The sequence below is a fragment of the Loxodonta africana genome, chromosome 11, assembly GCF_030014295.1.
Source record: "Loxodonta africana isolate mLoxAfr1 chromosome 11, mLoxAfr1.hap2, whole genome shotgun sequence".
Lineage (NCBI taxonomy): Eukaryota > Metazoa > Chordata > Mammalia > Proboscidea > Elephantidae > Loxodonta > Loxodonta africana.
Genome location: NC_087352.1, coordinates 49,523,868 through 49,548,194, shown reverse-complemented (window position 1 = coordinate 49,548,194; position 24,327 = coordinate 49,523,868). Strand labels below are relative to the sequence as shown.

The window sequence follows — 24,327 nt, the reverse complement described above, 5'->3', positions numbered from 1 at the left end:
TTATTAGAATCTCATCACTAGGCCCAGCCCACACTCAAGGGGAGAGAATTCCAGAAGGAGGGAAGGAGTCACAAGTCACACTTAACGAGAATCATAAAACCCTTTAGCAGGATACCAAATTTGGTCAAAAGCTGCTTGACAAAGCTTTCATGGAACAAGCATGAGTTATCTACCAGAGGAACGGAGACCAGAGAGACACTGCTTCCCTCAAACCGGCATCAGGGTGTGCAAAGAATTGTGAGTACTCCCAAACAGAGCTGGCAGACACCCAGGAGAGACAAAAATGAAATTTAAAATCCAAAGTTGGGAAAGGTAGAACAAACAAGATCATTTTTGTCTTTCAATCACGTGAGTAAATCCTTGAAAGGATTTAAAAAACATTCAACTTGTCAATTTTACAAAGTCCTCTTAAAAGGAAAAAGCCTAAACTCACAATTACTCTAAATATAACTGAAGATTTTACAGTATTCCCTGGCTTTGAAAAGACAGACCTCCCTGGCCAGGCTTCCCAGTCGTTAGGCAGCTGTAGAAACATCCTGTTATGTGTTTACATATATTAACAGCTTCGGGAATTTAACAATTAAGAGCCAGATCTTATCATACCAAGAAACTATGGTGGGCTAGCTTCCAATCCTGGGCTGGGCGGTGGGTAGGGAGATCAAAAGAAATAGAAAACCTCTGGGAAGATGAGTGTGGTGGAGAGGCGTGTCACAATTACACTGGGAATCAGGATTCTGCAGAGTTTGCCCCTTCTACTCAAGGCCGGAGAGAGATCATTTCATCTGAAATTCAAGAAATACACTTGCCGAATTCTTCCACTTTGCAACCCTGCAAATCTTTTGATCGACTTTAGTGTTTGACTGATGGAAAAACTGCACACAATTACGTGCAAAACTTATTTTTTTATTAATGGTTTTCTCTGCTTAATAGAAGGGAGACATGGTTTCACATTTCTTTTTCTCTTCAGTTTTCTAGCACATCCATCCTTCCTCCTAACCCTAAACTGATTAGGAACCGATGCTGAGGTAGCCAAGAGTCCAGTCTCAATATCCATGTCTCCAATTCCATCAGGATGGGTACAGAAGACTGCTTCCTTGTCTCAGCAATGTGTAGATGAAGGATGAGGGCTGGCCAGCTGTTTAACATGCAGAACAGCCTCAAGGCCTATTCACTTAATCACTGCTGGTCAGCTCATGAATGATCTCCAGCACACCCAAAAATGGGCCTTAAAATGCTCATTGGTCTGCTCAGAAATGACCTAGGGAACTTTAGGAAAAGAAAGGAAGGAGGACTTTCTATTTTTTAAAAAGACTCCCATGGGGATTTTGACGCACAGCAGTCAGGACTGGGTGCTGGTCTGGATGGAGGTGTAAATATGAATATCTGTTCTTGCCAATAGGCAGGTTAACTTTGATCACATCTTTATTCTTGAGATGATTCATACCTGTCTGGAGAGCTTTGCTGAGTTTTACAACACTGAAAAGGAGTTAAAATTCACAAAACAGAACCTCCTATTTTACTGCCATAAGGTAACAGAGAAAATCTCCAAAGTGTTCATTTTCACAAGCAGAATTCAGAGCTCAGAAAGGGTAGAGATGAGAGAGCTGAGCCTGTATTTAGTCTCCCTGTGCCTCAGTGTCCCCATTCTGTAAAGAAATTCACATGTTGATTAATTCATCAGACAGTTATTGAATGCCTACTAGGCTGTGAACCTTGGGAATGAAGACGATATGGTGACTCTCCACCCCCAAAAGGAGAGAAATGGTCACACAGATTATTACAGTTCATTCTGGTAAGCACCAGGAGCCCTGTTGGCACAATGGTTAAATGCCCACCTGTTAACTGAAAGGTCAGCTGTTCAAACCCACCAGCTGATTCATGGGAGAAGGATGAGGCAATCTGCTCCCATAAAGATTACAGCCTTGGACACACTATGGGGCAGTTCTACTCTGTCCTATAGGGTCAGTATGAGGCACACAACAGTGGTTAAGCACCAGGAGAGGAAGATACGCTCAGGATCTTAGAGAAGTGGTATCAACACATCCTGGGAAGCGCCTGAGAGAGGATCCAGTCCAAATGGGTGCTGCAGCTGAATATTAACCAAAGAAGAATGGTGTTCCCTGCAGAAAAGTCAGAGGAGGCAAAGGTGCTATGCCCTCCCTCTAAAATTTTTGTGAAGATAATTGCATGTGAAAGTGCTTTGTAACTGGCAAATCACTACACTGACATGAGCTGTGAAGTTACAAAGGCACTTGGTTCAGACCACGCCACAGCCGATGCATTGCAGAATCCAGTCCAATGTCCTTGAGTTATACCACTCGGTATGTTTCAATCACTCCTCCATGTGTTTATATCTAAACATCTCCAAAAACTCTAGCAAAGTTCTGATACACTAAGAGAAATTCCACAGAGGGTCGACCCCTACACCATTTACCTCCCAAGCAGCTCTCTGCCTTGGCTGCATGTTAGAATCACCCCAGGTGCACCCCAGGTTAGTCAATCAGAATCTCTGGGGTGGGGGACTCAGTCATGAATATTTATGTTCCTCAGGTGACTCTAATATGCAGTCAAGAACCTCGTGTATTGAAAAGCCAAGGATGGACTGCACACACACACACAGAAAATTCCTGAGGCACCTCTGGTTTACATGTCTTAAGGAAGGCTCCAAATGACATGATATCCATTCGTTTGACTCTGGACCGTAATATGGTTGTTTTATCAAAACAGACTTACCTTCTGAAAGATGATTGGCTTGGACTAATACTAGTTCATATTTTCTGAAGATACAGCATATGACAGGGTAGGGGTAGGGAGGTAGGAACCCAGAAGTGTGATGGGTAACAGAGAACAGACTGTCCAGGCTACAAACGCTCTACGGAAAAACCATCAAATCAATAAACTACAGACTACAAGGGCGAGACTGCACTTGATGGAATGCAGGCACGGCAAGATAATATTTAGGTGCATTTATCTTTTTTGTTGTTGTGGTTTAAAATATACATAACAAAATATATACCATCTTAACTTCTACATGTACAACTCAGTGACATTGATTACATTCTTCAAGTTGTACACCATTTTCACTATCCTTTTCTAAATCATTACACCATGATTAACACAAATTTAATGTCCTCTAAACAAAAACTCTCTTTCCCTCCTCCCATCCCTTTGGTCTCTATATATTTGCTTATTTTATATAAGTGAGATCATACAGTATTTGTCCTTTTGCAACTGACTTATTTTGCCCAGCATGTTTTCAAGGCTCATTCTTACTGTGGCATACATCAGTACTTCATTTCTCTTTGTGGCTGAGGAGTGATCCATTGTGTGTATATACCACATTTTGTTTATCCATTCATCTGCTGATGGACATTTCAGTTATTTCCTCCATTTGGCTATTGTGGTAAGTGCTGCCATGAACCTTGGAGAGGTTTCTGTTTGTGTTCCTGCTTTTACTTCTTCTGGGTATATACCTAGCCAGGAATTGCTGGGTCATATGGTAATTCTATGTTCAACTTTTTGAGGAACTGCCAAACTGTTTTCCACAGTGGCTGTAGCATTTAACATTCCCACCACCAATGGATGAGGGCTGGGTACATTTATCTTTAACAAAGGTGTTAACATGTTTACCATGGACCCTTGAAACTGATGAAAGGCACATAACAGGTGGACACGTGTGGCTTAAACTTTATGTTTCTATTTCTTTTAATAATATGGAAAAGCCCACAGAGAATAAGAAGTTAAAGATAATACCGGTGCAGGCTGCCTCAAGTGAAGCAACAGAATGCTGCTTTACATGGTGCATAAGAAAAGAAAGTCTAAAGGATAATTAAGTTTTGGAGAAAACACGTATCTCAAAAAGTTCACAGCTACCCCAGAGGTCATGGTCCCCAGCCCCTTTATTAGCCCAAGACAGGAACCATTCTCAAAACCAACTCTTCAGACAGGGATTGGACTGGACTATAAGATAGAAAATGATACTGGTGAGGAGTAGGCTTCTTGGCTGAAGTAGACACATGAGACTATGTGGGCAGCTCCTGTCTGGAGGGGAGATGAGAAGGCAGAGGGGGAGAGAAGCTGGCTGAATGGACACAGAAATACAGGGTGGAGAGAAGGAATGTGCTGTCTCATTAGGGCGAGAGCAACTAGGAGTATATGGCAAGGTGTACATACGGTTTTGTATGAGAGACTGACTTGATTTATAAACTTTCACTTAAAGCACAATAAAAATTTTTTTTAAAGTACACAGCTGAAGCAGGGTAAGAGTTTCACAAATCTTTACAACTTTCTCATATTCTGGCTTTACTGACAATCACTTAAAATTGATTGACTAAAACCAGATCTAGTAGTAAGCTTCATTTTCCTGCATTTAATAGGAAACAATTGTAGGCCTATGACCTGGTAGCTATAAATCAAAAAAAAAATCAAACCAGTTGCCTCTGCATTGATTCTGACTCATGGTGGCCCCACGTGTATCAAAGTGCTCCAGGGGATTTTCAATAGTTGGTTTTTTGGAAATAGATCACCAAGCCTTTCTTTTGAGGCACCTCTGGGTGGACTCGAACCTCCAACCTTTCAGTTAGCAGTGAGCTTGTTAACCATTTGCACCACCCAGGGACACCCTGAGAGTGAAACTAACCCCAAATAGTCTTAAGATCTGAACATCTTTATCATTTATTTTTTGCCAATAATATAAATCCGAAATAGAAGAGTGAGTGAATATAGGTGTTAGCTGTTTTGTCATTGTAGGCAAACATTTTATAGCTCAGAGTTATGGAATGGTCTAGGAGTTTCCAAGTACTATCAGAAAAAATGTCACAAGTAGGTGCTAAATCAAAAATAAAAAAATATATAGTCTCCGGTAATTGTGGCATTGGCAAGCCATGGCAATATGCACCAAAAGTTGCTGCAAAAGTTTTAAAATATCTACTTTTGCTTATGACTATTTCCCTAAGTTATAAGGTCCAAGAACTTGGTTGTTCTTCTCTGGTAGCTTATCAAAGGAATGAAAGCCATAAAGTTTGTTTCATGGGGCCACAGTAGATTCTTTCTACGGCAGGGTTACTATAGAAACAGCCAATTTCAATGACTTCTTTCATAAAATATAAAATAATGGCAGTCCCTGGGTGGTGCAAACGGTGAAACGGTCTACTACTAGGTGAAAGGTTGGTGGTTCAAAGACACCCAGAGGCGTGTCAGAAGAAAGGCCGAGAGATCTGCTTCAGGAAAGTCACAGCCTTGAGAACACTATAGAGCAGTTCTGCTCTGCACACATGGGGTCACCATGAGTTGGAATCAACTCAGCCGCAACTAACAATAACAACAACGTTAGTGACTTTAAGTATGGAAAAAAGACAAGTTTCCAACTTCCCTAATTTAACATGTAGAACACCTGCTATAATTTAAGCACTGTGCTGGGGGCTGGGCAACATTAGTAAACAGACAAGGCGTTATCCTCTCCCAGGTTAGTCTAGTTCGTACACTAAGTAAACCGGCAATTATAATATAGCTCAGGAATGTCACATCCCTGGGCCTCCGTTGGTCCTGCTCACCTGCCTGAGGTGCTATTGCTAAAGGATCCCAACACATCATTTCCTCCTGGGGCTAGACATTCCCTTGGAATCCTGCTCATCCAAAATCTCTAGGCCATTGTTCTCAAGCCTGAGCAGGTATCAGAAGCACCTGGAGGTTTAGTGAGAATGCCTGCTGGGTCCCATTGCCAGAGTTTCTGATTCACGTTTGGGATGGAGCCTGAGAACCTGCATTTCTAACCACTTCCCAGCTGATGCTGATCCTAGGACCATACTTTGGAAACCACTGCTTAGGCCACTACTACTAATCAAGCCAGGGTTGCAACAAGGAATAAAAGCCAGCCACCATGGCTGAGATGCTACATCCATGCTAGGACAGGAATGTACAGAGAGCTGCCAGAACAAAGGAGGGGCCTGCTCACTTTGACTGACCTGGGGAGGAGGCAGGTGGAGAAAGGTGAAAAACCAGGAAACCTTCCAGGAGGAAGTAGCACCTCGTCAGTGAGGTGAAGGGGAGGAGGGGAAAGAGCATCACAGCCGAAAAGCACCACATATACAGAAACTCTGAGACAGAATGCATGCGCTGAGTAGAATTCTAGAAAAAAAGGGAAATGATATTTAACATCAAGTTAGGTTAGCAAAGTAGGTTCCTGGCTGGTGCAAACAGTTTGTACTCGACTACTAACCGAAAAGTTGGCAGTTCAAATCCACCTAGTAGCACCACAGAAGAAAGGCCTGGCGATTTGCTTGCATGAAGATTACAGCCAAGAAAACCCTATAGAGCACAGCTCTGCTCTGTAACACATGGGGTTGCCATGAGTTGGAACAGACTCGACAGTGACTATTTGAGGTTTTTTTTTAAGGTTGGCAGAAGCAACTGCACAATAACCTCAGGAATGAAAACATGCCTTTTCTAATGAAAGCACTTTAATGATCAAATATTTCAACAGCATCCTTTTTCTTTTTCCACTAAATCCTTTCTCCCTTAAACAACAGAATGTGCTTTGAATGAGTCTATCACAATGCCAAGAGTATTAAATGCCAATCACCCTGCAGTTTTAGTATCATTACTAAGGATATGCCCAAACATAGGACGCACAGAGTTAGCCTAAAGATGGTATCTACGACAGTCCAGGAAATAAAGAAATAAAGGAAAAATCCCAGAATTGCCTTTTACAGGGAGAGCAGTTGGGGCAGGAGATAGGATCCAGAAAATTTACCATAAATAGGGAAGTTAGCCTGAGTTTCCTGGGTACCATCTAATCTAAGCTCCTTTGTTTTCCAATATGAAATGTGTTCTAACGGCTCATGAAAATTAAGAGCTCAAAAAGAATGTTAAAAAGAGTTTAAAAAATCAAGATGTGCTTGAGTACAAGGAACAGGTATTATCTTTGTCATCTCTAGGAAGCAGTTTATTAAAATACAGCAAGATACGAAGGACAACACTGAGTCTGAACATGCTGGGACAGAAAAATGATCCAAAAATACACAAGGAAATATATATATTTTAAAGATTTTCAAGTATTCAAATACAAAACTTTGAAGAAGCCTTGTCATATTAATATTAAATCCTAAGGATATTACGGACTGGAATTCACTGCACAATGCCTAAGACAACAGAGAAAACAAAATTTTACTAGCAAATAAAATGTACTTTTGTCTTACAACGGTAGCCAACCTTTATAATCCCTTAGTCCTATGCTAAGTATAATTAAAGCCACATATGCTCACAGATTTCCTTATGATGCATGCAAAGGAACCTAAGACATAACTTCATCTAACAAAAAGCAGGCATAAAAGATATCTATTTTATGTTTCTGAAGATTTAAAATCTCTCAAAACAGAAAAAAGCTTTAAAAAGGACTCATTTGAAATTTTATAAACTTTATAAAGAGCTATGAGGTTTGTTTTTTTTTTTGGGTTTTCGAAAGAGCCTGTAGTAAACGCTCTGTAGATACAAAAATGCCTTATGAAAGTGAATACAGAATGAACAAAAACAGTCTATTGTACTTCTCTGCTATTAGAAAAACATATTTCATTGTCTTCTTAACCTAAAGCCTGGTAATTTTTTTTTTTTTTTTAATTGGAATCTTACGGCAAAATGAGACCATGCAGAGTTATGGAATTACAGTGGCAGGTGTCCCTACAAAATATCAGCTCTACCGTTTGAAGCATGAAGAAATGGGAGCTTAGAAAATTAACTGATGATCACCAAACTCCAAGTCTGTCTTAACTCAGTTTCTAAGAAGCCCTGGTGCGGAAATGGTTAAGAGCTTGGCTACTTACCAAAAGGTGGTTAGAACTCACCCAGTGGCTCTGTTGGAGAAAGGCCTGGCTATCGGCTCCTATAATGATTACAGCCTAGAAAACCTATGAAGCAGTTCTACTCTGTATATCGCATCACCATGAGTCAAAGGAAACCCTGGTGGCGTAGTGGTTAAAAGCTACAGTTGCTAACCAAAAGGTTGGCAGTTCAAATCTACCAGGCACTTCTTGGAAACCTATGAGGCAGTTCTACTCCATCCTATGGGGTCACTAGGAGTCGGAACTGACTCGATGGCAACGGGTTTTTTTTAATGAGTCGAAAATGGACTCAACAGCACCTAACCACAACCACCACCTAGTTCCTGCTGCTGACCACCCACCTAGGCCTTGTTTTCCCTGGGGTTCCTCATCTGTTCCATGGGGATAATACCTATCCTGCCAACTTCCAAATGAGAAAATTTTAAAACTATAAAATAGTCTAAAAATGTAATTATTATTAGACAGATAGCTGCTGTCAAGTTGACTCTGACTCATGGTGACCTTATTTATATACAACAGACAAAAACATTGCCCAGCCCTGTGTTACCTTGACAATCGCCAGCATGTTTGAGTCCAACTTTTTGGCTATTATTCTAATCCATCTCACAGAGGGTCTCCCTCACCCTCGCTGACCCTCTATTTCATCAAACATGATGTCCTCCTCCGGTGACTGATCCTTCCTGATGACGTGTCCAAGGCAAGCAAGTTGAACAATGTTCTGTTGTGATCCATAAGGTTTTCACTGGCTAATTTTCAGAAGCAGATCACCAGCCCTTTCTTAGCTTAGCTTAGCCTGGAAGCCCCGCTGAAACCTGTCCACCCTGGGTGACCCTGCTGGTATGTGAAATACCGGTGGCATAACTTCCAGCATCACAGTAACACGTGGACCACCACAGTTCAACAAACAGACAGACGGGTGGTGGAATTATCATAAGCCAAGGTCAAACAACTTTTATGACTTGGCCAGAGCTAATATCTCCTGAACGCAGGGCCTGTTTCCCGATACTAGGCTGCTGTTTATTACAAATTACAAATATTCATTAAAGGGCCAGGAAAATAACACAACAGAGCCATTTGACAGACTAGGAAAATTGTCCCCTCCTCATTCACTCCCCCAAAATAAAACAGAATGAATGGAAGGCCGAGGAGTTGCAAAATAAAGCTTAAATATACAGGTAGTCCCCAAATGGCAAACAGCTCTGTGTTCCAAAAGCTCATTTCTGGGTAGTGTTACTAGATAAAATACAGTACATGCGGTATATTTGAATTTTTAGATGTTATTGTTGTTATGTGCTATCGAGTCCGTTCCAACTCATAACGACCTTATGTACAACAGAACAAAACATTGCCCCGTCCTGCACCATCCTCACAATTGTTGTTATGCTTGAGCCCATCGTTGCAGTCACTGTGTCAATCCATCTCGTTGAGTGTCTTCCTCTTTTTTGCTGACCTTCTACTTTACCAAGCATGATGTCCTTCTCCAGGGACTGGTCCCTCCTGAAAACATGTCAAAGTACATGAGACAAAGTCTCTCCGTTCTTGCTTCTAAGGAGCATTCTGGCTGTACTTGTTCCAAGGCTGATTTATTCATTACTTTTCGACACACAACAAATACTTCTTAGTATAAGTATGTCCCAAATACTGTACGGGACATATGTCTTAGTTATCTAGTGCTGCTATAACAAAAATGCCACAAGTGGATGGCTGTAACAAACCGAAGTTCATTCTCTTGCAGTCTAGGCGGCTAGAAGTCTAAATTCAGGGCGCCAACTCCAAGGAAAGGCTTTCTTTCTCTGCTGGCTCTGGAAGAAGATGCTTGTCATCAGTCTTCCCTTGGTCTATGAGTTTCTCAGTGCAGGCACCCTGGGTCCAAATGACGCACTCTGCTCCTGGCACTACTTTCTTGCTGGTATGAGGTCCCGCTGTCTCTCTGCTTGCGTCTCTCTTTTATATCTCAAAAGAGGCTGGCTAAAGACACAACCTAATCTTGTAGACTGAGTCCTGCCTCATTAACATAACTGCCTCTAATCCTGCCTCATTAACTTCGTAGAGGTAGGATTTACAAGACATAGGAAAATTGCGTCAGATGACAAGGACAATCATGCAATTCTGGGAATCATGGTTTAGCCAAGTTAACACATATTTTGTGGGGACATGATTCAATCCATACTTAAAAACATACTCAGACACTTGCAAAAATAAGCCAGTAAATACACACATCACAGGACTGGGTGGGTGAATACTACATGTAGGAAAACAGAATATGAACAAGAACAACAGCAATTTGTTGTATTACCCTAAAAACATGTTTTCTTCCTGTTGCCCTCAAATTGATTCTGACTCATGGCAACCCCAAGTGACTCAGAGTAGAACTGCGCTCCAGAAAATGCAGAACAAAATTCTAACTCACACAAAAAGACTTACTGGTCTGACAGAGACTGGAAAAACCCGGAAAATATGGCCCCCAAGACACCCTTTTAGCTCAGTAATGAAGTCACTCCTGAAGTTCACCCTTCAGCCAAAGATTAGACAAACCCATAAAACAAAACAAGCCTAAAGGGGCACACCAACCTAGTGGCAAGGACTAGAAGGCAGGAGGGAACAAGAAAGCTGGTAAAAGGGAACCCAAGGTCAAGAAGGGAATGGACTGACATGTCATTGGGCTGTTAACCTACGCCATAAAACAACATGTGTACTGTTTAATGAGAAACTAGTTTGTTCTGTAAACCTTCATCTAAAGTAAAATTTAAAAAAAAAACAAAACTGTGCTCCATAGGGTTTCCAGTGGCTGGTCTTTTGGAAGCAGATCACCGGGCCTTTCTTCTGAGGCATTTCTAGGTAGACTCAATCCTCCAACCTTTCAGTTAGCCACCGAGCATGTTAACCATTTGCACCACCCAGGGACTCCCTACGAACACTAGAAAGCATGATTTCGTATTTAGGCTAGGCCACGCAAGCCAACTAAAACTGCCTATTTCCATGAGAAGCTCCTTGACTTTAGCAAGTTTTTATTAAATACAAACTGGCCATTTCCTGAATCTGTTGATAAACATTTTGAGCCACGAATGTCTGCCAAACATAGTGCAACAGCCTTCCACTGTCACCTTTACCCACAAAGCAGGGTTTGTACAACTATTTCAATGCTTTATTGCTCAAAAACAGTTAAATACAGTATATCACAAAAATTAAAAGGTTGGTAAACACCTCATGCGATTTGGTTTCTTGGTTTGGAGGTTTGGGGTCATGGTTTCATGGGACATCCCAGGTAACTGACCTAATAACATGTTTGGTTCTGCTTCTGTTCTACCTCCTAGTTCACTGCATAGTGCCTAGGGTCTTAAAAGCTTGCAAGAGGCCATCTAAAGCACAATTGGTCTCTTATTTGCCTGGAGCCACAGAAGAAGGATCAGAGTCAGGAATAGGGGGAGAAACAGATGTGTGACTAATTGTCTCCACAAACAATTGCCTCCTCTGCCATGAGACCAGAAGACTAGATGGTGCCCATCTACCATTACTGAACATTTTGATCAAAGATTCTATAGAAGAACTCTGATTTTCAAAAGGGAGGAAATGCAGAACAGAATTTCAAATTCTCATGGACTCCAGATTTTCTGGAGCCAAAGAGACTAGATGAACCCCTGAAACTATTGCCCTGAGATAATCTTTAAACCTTAAGCCAAAAACTTCCCCTAAAGTCGCCTTAAAACCAAACAATAGTTTAGCTTAACTAGTAAAAAATGTCTGCCTTGAGCATTATGCTTTTTTAAGATCTATCCATATGGCATCAAATTGACAAAAGCAACTTGAAAGATCAGATAAGAACTTTAGGGGGCAGTGAGTTTATATCAATGGGGGAGGATGGTTGCACAATTTGAAGAATGTAAGCAATGTCACTGACTTGTACATGTAGAAATGTTGAATTGGTGTATGGTTTGCTATGTATACTCTCAATAACAAGGAAAAGAAAATAAATTATGTATATATATAATTGGCACTAATGATAAGAAGGACCGGTTCATAAACTTTTCCAGTCTCCCTGCTGACCTCCTCAAGACCAACTCCACACAGCCAACTTCCCATTCCAGGGTTACTTGTCCACAGCCCACTTCTCCCACTTCTGGGTATCCTGGCAATCTGAACTTGATACAACCAAATTCTTAAATCTTCCAGATTTACTCCTCTGTCTCAGGGATACCATCTTCAGTTCTTATGCTAGAAGTCTTAGAATCACCCAACATTTCCCTTCTATTTAGTTCTCAAATCTAACCCACCACCAAGACTCCACGTCTAAAATGCAGCCCCTACCATCCACTTCTCCTCACCTCCACTCCTACCATCCTGACCCAAGCCCCTGTCATCTCTCTCATGGACACTGCAGGAGCCTCTAGTTTCCTCCCTGCTTCTGGTCTTTTCTCTAGTCCCTAACTCATTCCCACTCTGCAGCCTGAGTTATCAACTCAAACTAGAAATCAAATCATGTTACTCCACTGCTTATAAAATACATGCATGGCTTTCCTATGGGGTCCTCTCCAGCTTGGCCCCTGCCTACCTCATCCCATGGTTCTCAGCCTACCATCACTTTACTCCAGCTACTCTGGCCTTCTCTCAGTTCCTAGAACACAGCACTATGCTCTCACCTACCCCAGGGTCTTTGCACGTGCTGTTCCAATTGTCTGGACTACTCTTCCCCTGAGTGGTGCTATCTCATCCTTCGAGTCTCAAGTATAACTTCCTTCATGGGCCCCTCTGGGCCATTTTAAAGTAGATTCTCATTATTCTCTTAGCAAGGTTTCACTTTCCTTTAAGGCACTTATCACAAATTGTAATCCTAGTATCAATGTGTTTCATGTTTCATTTGTCTAATATTTTCCTCTATATCTACTGTTAAGATTCCTGGTTTTCACCCAGGTGGCCCGGGTTCGACTCCCAGTGTGGGAATGTCAACATATGGAGCCTTGGTGGTGCAATGGTTAAGAGCTGGGCTGCAAACTGAAAGGTTGGCAGTTTGAATCCACCAGCTGCTCCTTGGAAACCCTATGGGACAGTTCTACTCTGTCCTAGAGAGTTGCTATGAGTTAGAATCAATTCAAGGGCAACAGGTTTTGGTCTATCCATCCCATGAAGATGCCCTAGTGGTGGAGTGGTTAAAGCACTTGGCTGCTAACTGAAAGGTCAGCGGTTCAAACTCACCAGTTGCTTTGTGGGAGAAACATGTGGCAGTCAACTCCTGTAAAGACTTACAGCCTTAGAAACCCTATGGGGCAGTTCTACTCTGTCCTGCAGGATCCCTATGAGTCAGGATCAACTCCAATGGCATTGGGTTTTTTGCTTACCCGCCCTACCCCCAGCAACTCTGTAAGTTCCATGACGGAGAAGCCTGTGTCTGTTTTGTTCACCACTGGACTTACCATCAATGTATGGCACAGTGCCTAAAATGTGGTGGGTATTTAATAATTGTCGAATCACTGAATGAAAGAAAATCCTTAAGTCATCAGAAAGCCACTAGTCTTTAGATCCATTCTTAAACTCCACGGACCTTGTATTCTCATAAACTCCAAGAACCTTGTATTCAATTGTGAAAGACAACAATTAATACGTAAAATTGGGAGATTTTATATACTGTATTTATATAGAGAGCGAGCGAGCCCACGAGTCCTGGTGAAGCAATGGTTAAGCACTTGGCTGCTAACTGACAGGTTGGTAGTTCGAACCCACCGGCAGCTCTGTGAGAGAAAAGACCTGATAATCTGCTTCTGTAAAGATTACAGCCTAGGTAACCCTATGTGGCAGTTCTACTCTGGAGTGCTTTAACCACTCCACCACCAGGGCATCTTCATGGGATGGCTAGACCCAGCTCTTAACCACTGCACCACCAAGGCTCCATATGTTGACATTCCCACACTGGGAGTCTGCTCTATCACATGGGATCACTATGAGTTGGAATCAACTTAACAGCAACGATAATGACAACTAGTGTGTGTGTATGTCTGTGTGTGTGTATCTCCACATGGATGAACTTTGAAAAGATTATGCTAAGTTAAGGGAGTCTGTCACAAAGGAGTACATATTTCAGGGTTCCATTTCCACGGAATGTCCAGAAGAGGCAAATCCATACAGACAGAAAGTAGACTGGAGCCTGCCAGGGGCTAGAGGGAGAACGGAATAAGAAGTGATACTAAAGCCATAGCTCTCTGTCTTTCTCTAGCTCCTTACCATCCACAGCCACCATCATCACTTGCCTAGTTTAGCCTCCCAACTGGTCTCTCTGCTTAGAAGCCCTTCCCCACCGGCCTAGTCTACCTCATGGGAGGGAAAAAACGTTCTAACACTGACTGTGGTGATGGCCGCACAACTCTCTGGATATACTAAAAACCACTGAACTGTACACTTTAAAAGGATGAGTTGTGCGGTACCTGAATTATATGTCGATAAAACTGTTCAAAAAAAAAAAACATAATATGTGTATATGGACATGGGGAACTGCTTGTATTTGAGAGGGGTCAAGGAGTTGGGATAAGGCCTAAATTAGCTTGGTCTCCCAATTTAACAAAAGACTGAGGGGGGTATAGAGAAAGCAGGGGCCAGAGACCTCAAAGCTGGGGTGGCAGCAGGGTAGTCCTGGAGGGGCCCCCATTTTCATCTTGCATTTGAAGTTCCCTTGCCTGTCCACCCTGTGGATTTGCAGACCATCTTCCTTCCTGTAAAAGTAAAGGCCTCTGCTTCCCACAGACTGCCCCTTTTTTCCTAACAGCCCCCCTTACCCTCCCCAAAGTAGGAAGACATGCTCTGATGACAAACATGGTTAAAGCTACTTCAACCAAAACCTTATAAAAATACTATATACAAGAGCCTCTTTGTAACCTACCACAAGTGATCTGTAACTCACAGCATTTTGAAAGTCAGATTTCCTTTTTCATCCCTGGCTCTGCCAAAAAAGTTTTCTTTGGCTCCTCTCCTTCTCTCATTCCTCTGCATCCAAATTTGTCCAGAAATCCTGTTGGCTCTATCTTTAAACTGTATCAAAACTTATCAAAATTAAAATTATACACAACAGAGAGTCCCTGATGGAGCAGGAGAAAAGTGGGGTGCAGAACTCAAATTCTAACAAAATGCCTAGACTTAATGAGCTCGAGCATAACAACGATTATAAGGATGGCTCAGGACAGGGCAGTGTTTCCTTCTGTTGTGCACAGGGTCGCTATGAGTCAGAATCGAATCAACAGCACCTAACAACAACAACAACAATGGTCTGAGACTGGAGGAACTACAAAAGACATGGACCCCAGACTCTCTGTTAACCCAGAACTAAAACCATTCCCAAAGCCAACTCTTCAGACAAAGAATGAACTGGACTATCAGTCATAAAATGATACTCGTGAAGAAGAGTGAGCTTCTTAGTTCAAGTAGATACCTGAGACCAAATAGGCAGCTTCTGTCCGGAGATGACATGGGAGGACAGAGAAGGGTAGGAGCTGGTTGAATGGGCATGGGAGATACAGGGTAGAAGGGGGGGACTATGCGGTCACATTGTGGGGATGGCAACTAGGGTCACATTACATGGATTTTTGTGTGAGAAACTAACTTGAGCTGTAAACTTCCACCTAAAGCATGATTTAAAAAAAAATGAAAGTTCTATCTACCTCTAATCGCTCCCTCTGACACCTCTCCCTCCACAGCTACCACACTCTGGTAGAAGCAGCATCATCGCTTGGTTAGTTGAACTCTCTAACTGGTCTCTCTGCTTAGGAGCCCTTTCCCACTAGCCTCTTCTCTATCCAGCAACCAGAATGATTCTTTTAAAGCCCAAGTCAGATCATGCCAATCTAATTAGGAACATCCCAGGTTGCCTCCCCCGTCAAACAGAGTCGGCACACAGCCTAGGAGGCCCTGCACTATATGGCTCCCACCACCCCTCTGCTCTCATCTTCTCCCCTCCCCGCTTGCTTGCTGGAAAAACTGCAGACTTGTTGTTCATCAGACAAGCCAGGCACTTCCACCTTAGGGCCTTTGTGCCCAATGATCTGGTCCTCATGCTGTAACACTCTCACCTTCTCAATGAGGCTACACTGACCACTCTTTCAAATTGTAACCTGTTCCCCTGCCCTCCCAATTCCCTTTACCCTAATCAATTCTCTTTTTATCCTCAGTAACATCTTTAGGCATACTTGTCTTAGTTATCTAGTGCTGCTCTAACAGAAATACCACAAGCGGATGGCTTTAACAAAGAGAAATTTATTTTTTCACAGTCTAGGAGGCTAGAAGTCCGAATTCAGGGTGCCAGCACCAGGGGAAGGCTTTCTATCAGTTCTGGGGAAGGTCCTAGTCATCAATCTTCCCCTCGTTAAGGAGCTTCTCAACACAGGGACCCCGGATCCAAAGGATGTACTATTCTCCTGGTTCTTGTTTCTTGGTGGTATGAGGTCCCCCGTCTCTCTGCTTACCTCTCTCTTTTATATCCCAAAAGAGATTGGCTTAAAACATAACCTAATCTTATAGACTGAGTTATGCCTCATTAACATAACTGCCTCTAATCCTGCCTCATTAACATCTTAGAGGTAGGATTTACAACACACAGAAATATCACATCAGATGACAAACTGGCGGACAATCACATAACACTGGGAATCATGGCCTACCCAAGTTGACACATATTTTTGGGAGACATGATTCAATCCATGACAATGTTATACAATTTACTTATTACATTTATTATTTACTGTCCTACCCTGTCTTAGACTGTAACCTCTGTGAGGGCAGGCCCTTTATCTTCTTTATTCAATGATAAAGACCAAGTGACTAGAACAGTGCCTGGAACATAGAATATGCTCCATAAATATCTGTTGAACATCTGACTGACAGACTGAATGAGTGAGGTCTGGGTTTGTGCTTTAGAATTTGTAAAGGTCTGAGGAATGACCACATTATGGAGGGTCTGCTCTGTGGAATGGCTTAGGAGACAGGAAGTTCTACAGGAGAAGCCACTGGTTTACTTCATTGGCCACTGAAGCTAGAACTCAGGAATAAAGCAAATACTTAACCAAGAATATAGGGCCAGAGCAAACTTTCTTCAGCTTTAAAAAGGGTGTTGGTCCAAGTGGCCTCAAAGGTCCAGAACACACTAGATTCTACTCAAGTCACGACTCACACAGCCTGAGGTTCTCAAATTGACCTTTTGAGAATTTTCCCAAAGTTTCTCCTCATAAGGGGAGGAGCATAAGACTGATGAAAACATTCTAAATCAATTTGGGGTATACAAATTAACTATCAAACCTCTGAGAGATTAGCAATGTTAGACCCAATATCCTCTCTGTGGCTGTGACTGGCATGGGATCGAAAAGTAGAGTAAAATCCAGGAAATTCTGCTTTGAAGATTTTTTTTTCTTTACTTAAAAAAAAAAAAAAAAAAACCTGCTTTTTAAACATGAAAAACCTTATTCTGGCTAATTTTAAGAACACAGCATGAGTATACACTCCTGAGATTCTGCTACTCCCTAAAAAATATAGATTAAGATATCTTTAACCTAATGGACTAACAACTAATTGTTATACAAAGATTTCCGGTTTTTATACAGCTATTCATGTAAGTGGAGCCCTGGTGGTGCAGTGGTTAAGCATTTGGCTGCTAGCTGAAAGCCTGGCAGTTCGAATCCAGTAACCACACCTTGGAAACGCTATGGGGCAGTTCTACTCTGTCCCTTAGGGTTGCTATGAGTTGGAGTCAACTGGACAGTAATGGGTTTGACATTATTACAGACATGCAACATTTGATAACTCCACTATTCTAGAAGAGTCTATAACTGAGTCAAAACCATGGAGTAGAAAACAACCTGGCTTTTAAGTATCCAATTTTTGAATATTTAAATATCGTTTTTTCCCTCACATTGTAAAATTCCCCCCTTACTCCCTGCCATCAAAAAAAAAATTTTTTTTTTTTAAATCCAAGTAATTCTGGAGGAAAGGTAAGATGTTTTCTCTCCACTATGCAATGCCGTCTCTGGAAGCTGGCTGTGGTCTGCAGAGGCTGCCTGACCATGAGGTCACGTCTCCTGAGCTTTACCAGCCCTGGCACCAAGTACAGTGTCAGCCATACCACAGGCCAGTTGGGTGACAGAGGGCGATCACCTGTCAGCTCTAGGAGCAGTGCAGATGAAAAGAAGCGTACGGCGCTCCTCACATGTCTCAACACAACCATCCTCCTGCGTGTTGCCCTTTCAAGAGTGGCAGCCATTCCTTCCCTACATTCCTATGTTCCTATTGCCGAACTGTTTTGAAGGAAAGCGTGGTACTAAATATGACATGTCCTTGCCCATCTTAACCATTTTATCTGACAGAAAAGTTTTACCCAATTAAATAAGATCTCAAAAACTCCCATGAAATAAATTCCATACTAAAAAGGTGAGATCACAAGGAACCCTCTCACCCCTGCCAAAAGTTGTTCTGGTACCAAAAACAGAACACAGATTTAACCCTCAGGATCGCTGTAATCTGGCGAACTCCACACACCAGGTCCCTTGTTTTAGGAAAATCTCTGGAGGTTTATGTAGCAGCTGCTAGTACCTGACTTAGGGAACCCACACTTCTGTTTTCCAAGACGGAGGTTATTATTATTAGTCACCATCCAGTTAATTCCTACTCATGGCCACCCCAAGTGCGTAGACTGAAACTGTTCCATAGTGTTTTCAAGGCCTTGACCCTTTGGAAGCAGGTAGCCAGGCTTGTCTTTCCAGGTGCCTCTGGGTAGGTTCCAAATGACAACCTTTCGGCTACTAGTCAAGTGTTTAACTGTTCGCACCACCTTCTAACATGAAACATACAAGACCTAATCCCTCTCGCCATATGAGAGACTACCTACGCCACCCAAATCAAATGGTTATCTATTTTCTTATGGAAAATGGTAAGCATTTCTTCTGGATCCACAGACCATACATAGAGATGTCAGAGAAAGGCCTCAGGGTTAGGGTTTGTGTACAAATCACACCACACTCTACAAAACGCATCTAACCCATGGGAGTTGTCCCAAACAGCAGGAGTAGGCGTTCAGATTCTGTGTGAGGACCATGCTTGGTGTCTGAGTCGTTCCAATAAGGATTTTCTAGATCAGCTCATTTTGAGCAAAGGTTAGAAAACTGATTTCCAGCACAGGCTTCCCTAAATCAAACAAACCTCAACTCTGGTGGAACAAAAGCCACCAGGCAAAGTGAGAAAGCCATAAACGACCGTCCTGTAAATAAAGACCAAAGCTATCAGCCAAAGGTCAAGCTACAGGCATACTCAAGGCAAAAGTGACAGGCAGAGGCAGGCTTCCTGGCCACACTGAGGAAGAGGAGGGCCACCCCAGCACAAGGATGACCCTATCCCCCGGGAGTGCTTCTTCCCAGAAGGAGAAGGTGGCCTTCCACAACAGATCCGTCAGAGCCTCCATGCCCAGCCCTCACCTATTCAACACAAATTCCTTAACTCAGACAGCACTGAGGGGAAATGCAAACCTTCAGAGGGGAAACAGTCTGGGACATCCTCGTAGGTCTAAGGCAAGCACCCTTGATTCAGAGGGACCCCAATGTCCAGAGCGGGAGGAATGAGAACACCTCACCTGCTTTCTTACCAAAGAAGAAACAAACCCAGCTTGTCTATCTGCGAACTTCGCAGGCTCTGTGAAGTAGGGGGTCGTCCCCAGCACAGTGCTGGACGGGGGGGTTCAGGCTATTTATAAAGATAAACAAACAAATGAGATTTGTACCAAGGTGCTTTCTCTGCTGCCCTCAGGCTACATTTACCTCGGTTCCACGGCTGGGAAACTAGGCAGAGAGCAGTGATCCTTCAAAGGAGCCACAAGGTTCAGAAACTCCTAACTGAGTTTTGAACAGGAAATTTTTTTTAAAATAGGAGTGTGAAGGATGAGGAGAGAGAAGAAGAGAGGGGGACTGATGGCAGAGAATAAAGAGGTACAGCACAGGTTAGCATGACCCCCACACCCGGCCTCCATCATGCAGGGAGAGGTAGCACCCCGGGGACAGAGTAGCCAGGGCCCCTCGGAGCTGTAACTAAGTGTGCACAACCCTAGTGCAAGGTAAGAAGTCACCAGACACCCAAACCCCAGCCCTCCATGCCACCCCACAGATGCAGGTGTTCTAGAACCTTGCTCTCTGACTCAGGAGACTCATTCTCTCTAGTGCCTGGAACAAAACAAAACAAAAAAACCCCAATCCGTTGCCTTCTGAGTCGCTTCCAACTCATGGCGACCCGTGCATTTCACCGTAGAACTGTGTTCCTTAGGATTTTCAATGGTTGATTTTTCAATCTTTCGAGGCATTCCTGGGTGGGTTTGAGCCAATTTTTTGGTTAACAGCCAAACACTTAACTGTTTCAGCTGCGCAGGGACTTCTCAAAATAGGCACTCTTTAAATGTTCGCTAAATAAACACTAACATGCAGAGTGGTTTCTATTTCCTACATAACCTGGAAGAAAGGCAACTTCTGGATGAGCAATAATGCTTACTGAGCAACACCAACAACAACATAACGATCTCCATTGCTGCCTTTTATTAAGCTCTGTGCTAGGCCCTTAGAACCTCATCACACAACTTTAGGAGGTAATACTATTATTACCCCATCTTAACAGATGAAGAAATTGAAGAGTAGAGAGATTAAGCAACTTGCCCCAGGTGATACAGCTAGGAAGCAGTGAGGCCTTGGCTCCAACCTAGCTCACAGGACCTCACAGCTTGTCCTGCCTACCTCTAGCTTACTGTGGCCTCTGAGCTCAGTGTTCCTGGGGTTATCAAACCGAGTTCCAACTGTGGGTGGTTTGGATGACAGTTTATTAAAAAGCGCAATGCCTTTAAAGTATCAATAAAAGTACTAATGTGCTCCTAAATGAGCAAATGATAAGAAGTCCTTTGTTTTCTAATAAGAATGAGAAACATGGACAGACACATGTGCTTTCTAGACTCTTTCTCCGTTATTCCAGCTCTTCGATGATACGGAACCTCAGACAATCTTATATTGGGTATAATTTTAGCTGGGCACAGGGAAGACAATTTGTGAATAGTTCAGCTAACAGAATGAAGAAAAATAAAGTACCTTCTTTTTCTGTTATTACAACTCTTATGCATTCAGCTGCTAACCAATAGGCTGGTGGTGTGATCCCACCAGCTGCTCCTTGGGAGAAAAGACCTGGTGATCTGCTCCCGTGGAGGTTACAGCTAGGAAACCCTAAAGGGCAGTTCTACTCTGTCTTACAGGGTTGCCGTGAGTCAAAATTAACTCCATGGCACACAACCGTATCAGCAGCAGCAAATTCATCTTCACTCATCTTAATAAGTGCAATAAAAGGCCTACAGGCATGGATACAGTTCATCTAACTGAATGATGCCAACAAAAGGACCTGAAAACTCCGGAGTTAACCTAAAGATTCCACAAAGAAAAACTTCCCAGGAGCCTAACCTAGAAGTAAATATAGAAGCAGATTCTAAAATCAAGTGCTTAGAAAACTTTAAAGGCGCCTCTCTTCAGAGATACAGGACACAAATGGCTCCCATAAAACTTTTTCTGGTATCTAAGAAGCGAGTTCCTCTACGTTCCTAACAGCACAGGCTCCTTTTATACATGAGAAATGATTGAAACTAAAAAACAAAGGTAACTAGATTAAAATCTCTCTAGAGATGTGAGAATCATCTGTATTCCATGAATGTAGCTTATGAAAAAAAATGGAATTCAGACTGTTAAGGCAATAACATTAAAATATTAAAAATATACCAAATACCCAGGCATCACACTATTTTAAAAAAACAAAACAAACCATTGCCATTGAGTCGATTCCAATTTTAAAAACCAGCTTAATAAAATAGAAAATACTTCGACTCATGCTATCTGCAAGGGATTTTCACATGTTCATTCATTTAATTCTCAACAACCCAAGGAGATATTTCTTCTTTTTTTTAACAGATGAGCAAATTGGGTTTGAGGTTTCCTCTGAGGTTCAGAAAATTTAAGTATTCATCCAAGGATATATACTGAATAAGTAAAAGAACTGAAATCTGTGGGAATCTAAATTCATATGTTTTTCACAGCTTTCTTTAAAAGGAAAGATGGAAAGGAGAAAAGGAGGGAGGGAAGAAAGAGAGAGAGAAAGGGGGAAAAAAAAAAAAAAAGAAGAAGAAACCTTCTACAGGGCAATCTGGTCAGTGCCATTAATCCTGAGATCCCAGAGACTGAAATCTGGCCTAAACATGGAGCCAGCCCTGAACGTGACCTACACCGGAAGACTTCTTTGGCCTTACCAAATCATTATTTTAAAGCATCAATTAAAAAACAAACTCTCACAGTTCTACCACTAACAAATAATTATAAGCATAAAGGTATGTAGTCCCTGGGGGATGCAAAAGGTTAGAAGAAAAGTTTGCAGTGGAACCCATCCAGTGGCCTCTCAGAAGACAGGCCTGGCGATCTGCTTCCTAAAGGTCACAGCCTTGAAAACCTCATGGAGAGCCATCCTACTCTTTACATGTGGGGTTGCCATGAGTCGGAATCAACTCAAGGGCACTAACAACAATAAAGGTAAGTATTTTTCTTAAAAACCAGAAAGCTTGAAAGCAGCCAGAGCTGCGGTCGCTCAAGTGGCACTTGCAGGCACTAGTCTGAAGCTGCAGTCATCTTGTTTGCACCTCAGTCATGTATACAGAGAATCACTAAAATTCACCAAGCACTGTGTTTATTCACTGAAAAACCAAACACAGACACTAGAATATGACAGGGGATCAAAGAGGTTGCAATTTCTTACCTAAAATTAGAACAAGGACACCTCCGCTACACAATACAAATCCGTAAGAGAAGTCAGAGGACTAAGTGCTGGCAGGTGACTTCTCTCTCAGAAATTCATCAGCTAATAACCATCAATCACCTTTTGCCCCGTATACACATTACTATCATAGGTTTTAATAAGGCCTTCGATGACAGTCCCAGAATCAATGAGTGGCATTTTAGGACACAAAAGTACTCCCAGAAGATAAAAATCACAGCTTTTACTTTACATTTTGTGTTTTTCTCCTTTTTATACGCACTTGTGTTGACTACCACTGGAGACCTTTTAACGCGTCTTTTTTAGTTTTTGTTCCTAAAAGCAGTAAGCTGCAGTGTGCCAGGTGGTCTTCCAAGCATTTTGCCTGTACATATTGTCTCATTTAATTCTGAAGGGGTGGGGGGCAGAATTTTTTTTTTTTTTGGAACCACGTTAAAAATTGTACTGGAATAACCAAAGCACAAGGCATTGATAGTCTTTGTTTTTTTTTTACTGTTACAAAGCATTTTATTCGCTTTTTTAAAAAACTGTACTTTAGATGACGGTTTACAGAACAAACTTCTCATTAAACAATTAGGACACCTATTGTTTTGTGACATTGGTTGCCAACCCCACGACATGTCTATACTGGGGGGGCGGGGGGGGCAGAAATTTTGAAGGCAGTGCAACCAGGAAGACGGGCGCCCATCTTTTTTCAAGCCAACTGAGCGAGCGGTTTCCGGGAGGGAAATTCAGAGTCCAAAGCTCTCCGAGCTCCCCAAGGAGGACCTAGAGCTCATCAGTGGCAGCGCGGGCAGGCCAGGCCAAGGCGGTCCAGTGGAGTTGAGGGGACACAGAGGGCGGAAAGGCGGCCGGACTTTTTACTTGCGCGCGTCCCCCCTCCCCCCATTTTGAGTCCCTACTGCATCTCCCCCCCCGCCCGCCGCCAGTCACAGTCTGCGCTCCGAGCCTCCACACCCCCTTGGAGAAGCTGAGCAGGCGCTTCGAGGCTTTTCTTTTACTTGAGGGTGGGGGAGAAGCGAGGAGTTAAAGAATCCGCGCTTTCCTGAAACACCCCCTGCCCAAGTGACCACTCCGCATGCACACAGCGAGATGACAGCGCTGGGCATCAACTTGAGGCGGAGAAGGAGGTGGTCTGGCGCAGTGCCATGGGAGCTGGCCGGCACCACCCTGCAGTCACCGGGAAAAGTGTCCCTTTTCTCCATCACCTTCCCCTCAACTCGCATTAAAGGGCTCAGAAAACGTCAGGGGGTGCCTGGACACCGTAGCAGGGGCGGTGGAGGCGACCATAACTCCTCCATCCCTCCCGCAGGTGCAGCCACGGCTATGTGCATTTGACCCTAAGGTCGATTTCGGACACGTTGGCATAGACCCCCAAAGAGCTGGGGGTTCAGCAAACCCAGGCCAGGGGAGGTCCCGGGGGGGCGTAGGCCACCGCAGAGAAGCCAGTGGCACTCCCCAGCGGCCCTTGGCGCTTAGCCCGGGACATGTGCGCAACAAACGGGCGAAGAACCAAAACACCTCCCGCGAGCTCTCGGCTCCGGCTCCCTCTCCTCCTGGCAGATGAAAACCTCAAGGACCCTCCACGGAGCGCCAGCCTCACCAGCACTGCCTCTCCCTCCCCAAGACTGCGGGGCTTGCGGCGCCTGCGCCCAGATCCTACCCGTGCCGGCTCCGCAGCCTGAGGGCGCGGACA

The 24,327-nt window shown here is 43.2% G+C and overlaps 1 protein-coding gene across 1 annotated transcript in view; it reads right to left on the bottom strand.

Annotated features, from left to right (window-relative positions):
* ATP8B1 (ATPase phospholipid transporting 8B1) overlaps window positions 1–24,327 on the bottom strand; it is a 144,379-nt gene that overhangs the window by 119,535 nt on the left and 517 nt on the right. The window lies entirely within an intron of this gene.